A 6,954-nucleotide genomic window follows, 5' to 3' on the forward strand; every position below is an offset into this window, starting at 1 on the left:
GCCCAGAATTTGAATAAGAAGAGGTTACTGGATTGGATCACATTTATGATAAGTGCATTACTCTCAGTAATAGCAAATGATGGTTCACTCCTTGATATAAAAGCTTACAGCTTTTAAAAATACATTTTATTGACACATTTTATTTTTTCATTATCTAGATTTCCACTTGTGTGTCTCTTTCTGACCTTTCTTGGAAAATGGTCTCTTATTATGAAGAAACTTTTAAAAAGAAGAAATAATCAAAAAACAATTAACAAATAGAAAAAAAAATGTTGTCATATCCAGTCGCCCACATCCATGACCCTCAATTTTTGCTAAAGAATGGGAGAGATGTCTACTTACATCTCTTCTTTAGCACCAAACTTATTCTTTGTAATTTTGCAACATTTATTTATAATTCTAAGGTAGCACAAAAAGTGCTACTATAAAAAATTACCTTCTTGCAATTTATATTTATGAATGGAATCTCAGATTTCAAGGTATGGAGATTTTTGCCAATGTATTTCCATAATTCCAAATTGCTTTCCAGAATTGTTGCACTAATTCACATCACTACTACCAATTTATTGGTGGACTTCTCATTCCACAACCCTTCCAACATTGAAGATTTCTGTCTTTTGTCAGTTTCTGCATGTGAAGTCAAACCACAATGACATTTTAATTTACATTTATCTTATTTTTAATGATTAAAGTTATCCTTTTATATGATTCTTCATAATTTTCCATCCTTTTGAGAACAAATTCCTTATTGGGTAATAAGCCTACATATTTTAACACCAATCTTCTATATAGACATAAATCTTAGAATACTAGAATATTAATTAAAGGCTGGAGAACCTGATTTTGGAAGTTTTGGGATGATGTATAATGAAAGTTATCTTGGAGGGGCATTGGAGCATTTGTAGGCATTCTGTGATTGGCTTTGTTTGGCTAAAAACTTGGTGAACAAATTCTCTGGCTGCAGAAACATGCAAAAAGGAATCACCTCTGACATTTTGCTATTCTGTTAAACTACCATGGTTTCAATCTTTCTCTGACAGCGTCCAATAAAAGATAATGTTATAAGAGGAAAAGCCTTTGGCTTTCTGTCCTCTGATACCAGTATGTGGCCTGTGAAAACAGCCATGGCTCATTTTGCTTCACTCTTTGATCTGTTCTGTTTTAGGTGTAGGAGACTCTGACCTTGTGGATTTTCAAAGTCAGTGAGCCTATGAAGTCTGGGAGTCTGAGCCCATGAAAGGTATCATAGCCAGGCCAGTATTGATACTCTAAGGAGTAAGAAGTGAGTTTTTTTTTTTTTTTATCTGCTGTTTTTCTGATTTATTAAAACATTTTCCACATGATTTCTTCAATTAGAAGTTCTTTGAAACGATACCATCACTTTTTGCCAGTCGGAGAACAGAGTCATCAGATTCTCCCATTCTACAAATTGCTCCACAAATTGCATAAGTTTTAAACTGGCCATTGAATCTGCTTGTGACCTTGTCAGCCTCGGCCACGTTCATCTGGACGGACACGTGGTCCTTGGCCCCTTTGATCCTGCTGCTCGCGGAGCGTTACCTCAGAGCATACAGATCCATGAACTCGCGGGTTTCGTTCTGCATGTCATAAGGTGAGGGGCCGAGCGCAAACGCGAAAGCGTGGAAGAGAAAAGGGAGTAGAAGTAAGGTTTTTTTTTTAAGATTTTTTTTTCTAATTACATGTAAAGACAATTTTTAACACGCATTTAAAACAATTTGAGCTCCAAATTTTCTGCCTCCCTCCCCTCCCTAAAATGGTAAGCAATTTGACATAGGTTATATAGATGCAATCATGGAAAAAATATTTCCATATTAGTCATGTTGTGAGAGGAGAAACACACGAAAAGGGGGAAAAATCCGAAAAGAAAAATAAAGAAAGTGGAAATTGTATGCTTCAATCTGCATTCAGTATACATCAGTTCTTTCTCTGCGTGTGGACAGTATTTTCTATCATGAGTCCTTTGGAATTGTCTTGGAAATTGCTCAGAAAAGCTAAGTTATTAATAATTGATCATTGAACAATGTTGCTATTACTGTGTACAATAATCTGGTTCTGCTCATTTCATTTTGCATCAAGTAAGTCCAGGCTTTACTGAAATCCACCAACTCATCATTTCTTATAGCACAATTATATTCTATTACATTCAAACACCACAACTTGTTCATCCATTTCTCAATGAATGGACATCCCCTCAATTTCCAATTCTTTGCCACAAAAAAGAGCAGCCACAAAATATTTTTGCACAAATAGATACTTTTCCCTTTATAAGAACTGACTTTTAAGAAAAATACTTGTACTCAGACCAGCAGTAGTCACTTGTTATCTTATCTGAATGCAATTCCGTATCTTAAAATGAACTTTGTGGCACCAATGTTATGGAGAAACTGAACTAAATGTGATCCCAATCTCCCCAGAAACTGAAGTGAGATAATGGAGGGTATGCCTTTTGTATTTTGGGGGAAAATATTTAAACTTTTTGCATCTTCAGAGTAAATAGTCCTTGTTAAAAGTGAATTAATATTAAGCAGTTAAATTGAAATGGGGTGCTAGTCACTAGTGGTTAACAGTGTGGGGAATAAAACTAGCTCAAGCCAGTCAAGAAGATAGGACTACCACGGGATACCCTTAGAACAAATCTGAGAGGGAAATGTAGCAGTTCTTACTTTGGGAGAGTGAGCCCAGAGCACATCTTGCTATATAATATCAGGGTTTTTTAATTAAAATATATTTTATTGATTTTTATGTTGTCACTTTCCAATCTGATTTCCTTCTCCAACCAACCTTTACTTATAATAAATAAGTAAAATCAGGCAAAAAATCACATTGCCCATGTTTAATAGTTTATTCTTTATTCCATACTTATATTTCACTTTTTTTTTGCCTATAGACTTTACCATAAGTCTTCTTAGTTCAAGAATAATTATGGCATTGATTAGAGAGCTTATGTCATTCAATGTTATTTGCTTTTACATTATTGTTAATATTGCATAAACTGTTTTTGGTTTTGTTTTTGTGTTTTCTTTTTTTGGTCTACACTAACTTTGCTTTAGTTTTTACAAGTGTCTTGAATTCATTTCTAATGGTATAGTACTTCTCCATTACATTTACAGACTACCATTTCTTTAGGCATCTCCCTGCACTTCTTTTCTAACCCAGTGAATGAAAACCTAGGCAGTGCTGGGGATGAACTTTTCTACACCAGCAGGATCATTTTCATCTTCCCTGAACAGATTGTTCTCCTTCAGCAAATGCATAATTTTTCATCTATGCACTGAATGGAAACATCTCCTATATAATTTTATTTATATCAGACCATTTTTATTTAGTATGCCTTCTTAAAATTCAAGTCATGATGATTTCCAGCTTATGCTGATGTAAGCTGTTAGAAGGGGATCTGAAAAGCATCACAGATACTTCCTTCTGGGTCTTAAGTATTTCCAGGAATTTAACTTGCAAATAAATTGATTCTCCATCTTCTCTCATTGCCTCTTCTCAACAATCTTATGGAGTAAATTGGAATCTTCCTCATCCCAGAACCAAAAAGAGGTATAATTTTATCTCTTCATGCAATAGACATGAAACAGACAACAATCTGTGATCTTTTATTTGATCCCTATAAATATGCCATTGAACATGGGCCTTTTTTTAAAAAGGCAATTGATATCCTCTATTTTGAAAGTGTTTTCTCATAATTACATTCCTCTGATTTATTTTTCTCAAACATGCAGATGAAATCGAACACTATACCACAGACTTTAAGGAATAATTAGACTGAGATTTTCAAAAGCCATTGAGCTACACATGTATCATTACCTGGTGAATATGTACTCTTCTAAAAAGGACACAGTAATTAAAATAATCTTGTTTATTGAAGTTTCAGCAGTAAGTATTATAGAAAGATAAATAAAGTATCAATTTAGCTGATTTGCTGCTATTTGGGTCTTTAAAGTGTTTTACCACAAATCAAAATATTTAATTAATATTCTGATTCTATTCTTAAACTCCAAAATTTGCTTTCTTATTCTTTTGTAGATTAGATACTGCAGCAATCTTTAGTATGTGCTCAACTCTATGTTGAGAAGTAGTGAAACTATATTACCTACATTCACTTTACAAACTGTTGAGATTATGCCATTTGATGCCATGTGAAGGAAATTAGTAGTGATTGTGTTACTAGAGGGCAAGGACCATGTCTCATACTTTGTATTCTCTACAGCACTAAATATAAGATATGTGTGTATACATTTTATATGTATATATGTATATATGTGTATATATGAGAGGGAGCAAGCACACATATGTGTATATATATATATATGTGCTCAATAAACACTTGTTGAATAAATGTATGCGTTTTTCAATGAATGAATTCAATTAATGAATCAATTAACAGGGAGACAAAAAGACATATAAAGAAGCAGAAAAATGAGAAAAGGAAGGAAAGAAGGAAGAAATGGAACAAGGGAGGGAGGGCAAATTGATTCAGGCAGTATGGTGTCATGTGAGAATATTGCATCCAGAGTCAAAAGACCTAGATTTAAATCCTTGACTACCTACTTACTGTGTATGTGACCTTAGACAATACATTTAACTGCTCCGGGTTTCTGTTTTCTCTCATCTGTAAAATGAGATACTTATGGGACAGATAAGTGGCGCGGTGGATAGAGCATTGGCCCTGATTTCAGGAGGACCTGAGTTCAAATCCAGCCTCAGACACATAATATTTACTAACTGTGTGACTTTGGGCAAGTCACTTAACCCCATTGCCTAACCCTCCCCCCAAAAAAAAGAGATACTTAGATCTTTAAAGTCCTTTCCTATGTCCTCATGATCCTTTGAACTGCTAGTTTGGGAGACACCAAAAATAGTGGGGAAATATCTATTAAATTGAGCACCATATGCTTGATTGACTTGCCTTCCCTTAATCTTAATTAATTTATTTTACTTATTTTCAAACATAGATTGCAACACTTTCCTTCATAGGTTTTCATAATGGGAAAGGGCAAATACCCATGGGTATGGGGTGATTTTTTTTAGGTTAGGTACAGTTTGGAAGAAGTGATATGGAGTAGAGGAGCACTTAGGGACACTAGGGTTGTGATGTGGGTAACTATATATTTTTTTCCTCTCATGACTATTTTCCCTCTTCCTTCCCACCTGTTCCTACCAGTGATGAAAGTAGACTGAGTCAGTCAATATAGAAGAATAGGCAATACTTAGTTTGTCTCTTCTTAGCTGGACTATCAAAATAAAAGAAAGCAGGATGGATTAAACACATGGTGACTTTATGCTAAATTATCTCACTTTAATAGCATTCATATTTTTATTTTCTTTTTCAGTTATCAAGAATTTATTATTCTCCCCCCTCCTTCCCCCTACTCCCCAAACAACAGTGTTCCGAAAAAAAAAGAAAAGAAAAACAATGTCATTGTAACAAATGAATATAGTCAAGTCAAATAAATTCTTTTTTTGGGGGGCTGGCTGGGCAGTGGGGTTAAGTGACTTGCCCAGGGTCACACAGCTAGTAAGTGTTATATGTCTGAGGCCGGATTTGAACTCATGTCCTCCTGAATCTAGGGTGGGTGCTCTATCCACTGCTCCACCAAGCTGCCCCAAGTCAAATAAATTCTTATCTTGTTCTTGTATATATATAGCAATGCTTCCAGCCTATTTCCTACAGCCATCATCTTGGAAAGCAACCCCTATGTAGCCTGGCCATTGATCTTACAGGTACTATAACCACATATATTGAAAACTCACCAAAGAATATTCTTATCACCACAGTCCTTGGCACTGTCAAATCCTTCGGTTTGTTTGTTTCTTTTTTTAATTTAGGCAATTGGGGTTAAGTGGCTTGCCCAGGGTCACACAGCTAGTAAGTGTCAAGTGTTTGGTCTGAGGCCGAATTTGAACTTAGGTCCTCCTGACTTCAGGGCCAGTGCTCTATCCACTGCGCCACCTGGCTGCCCCTCAAGTCTTTCAACATCAGAAAGTGAGAAGAGTTTATCAATGGAAATTATACCAAAGAAGAGGCATTACCATCTGTTTTGCCACTGCACTCTAAGCATCATGACACCTTTCCATATGACTCACAGCTGAAAATTCCATATTTGTTCCCAAATTAGAATGTGAGCCCCTTGAAAGGACTGTTATATTCCACTATTTATATCCCAGAGCTAACACAGTTATGTTGCACTTAAAGTGTTTAATAAATATTTCATTAATTCATGGACAAAAGGATATATGCCTACTTATCTACCCCCTCTCCCTGGATAGTACTTTTTATCATTGATCCTCCAAAATAATAGTTGATCATTGAATAGACCAGAATTCTTAAGTCTATCAAAATTGTTTAATCTCACAACATTGATGTTATAGTTTAAATTGTTCTCCCAGTTCTGCTAAATTCACTCTGCATCAGTTTACCCAGATTTCCCCAGGTGTCTCCAAAGCTATTTCTTCATTTCTTAATATAGCACAACAATATTTCATCACTTTCATGTACCATACTTTTTTCAGCAATTCAAAAATTTTATGGGAATCGCTTTATATTTCAATTATTTGCCACTTCAAAAAAGAGCTGCTATAAATATTTTTTTTATCTCTTTGGGGGTATAGGCCTAGTAACAGTATTGCTAGGTCAGAGGATATGCACAGTTATGTGACTTTTGGGGCATAGTTCCAAATTGTTTCTCAGGATGGCTGTACCAATTTATAGCTCTAACCATAGTGCATCAATATGGGTCCTGTTTTCCCATAGTCCCATCCAATATGTCATTTTCCTTACTTTTAAATTTTAATATGATGGGTGTAAAGTAGAATTTCAGAACTGCTTTAATATCGATTTCTCTAGTCATTTGGAGCATTTTTTCCCTGTATGGCTGTAGATTGATTTTATTTCTTTCTTGAAAACTGTCTGTTCATTGAACATTT

The 6,954-nt window shown here is 35.1% G+C and overlaps 1 pseudogene; it reads right to left on the reverse strand.

Annotated features, from left to right (window-relative positions):
• Window positions 1–1,352: 1,352 nt before the first annotated feature.
• LOC114049157 lies at window positions 1,353–1,604 on the reverse strand (annotated as a pseudogene).
• Between the last annotated feature and the right edge of the window lie 5,350 nt (window positions 1,605–6,954).

The sequence above is a fragment of the Vombatus ursinus genome, unplaced genomic scaffold (assembly GCF_900497805.2).
Source record: "Vombatus ursinus unplaced genomic scaffold, bare-nosed wombat genome assembly UNPS02014797.1, whole genome shotgun sequence".
Classification (NCBI taxonomy): Eukaryota; Metazoa; Chordata; class Mammalia; order Diprotodontia; family Vombatidae; genus Vombatus; species Vombatus ursinus.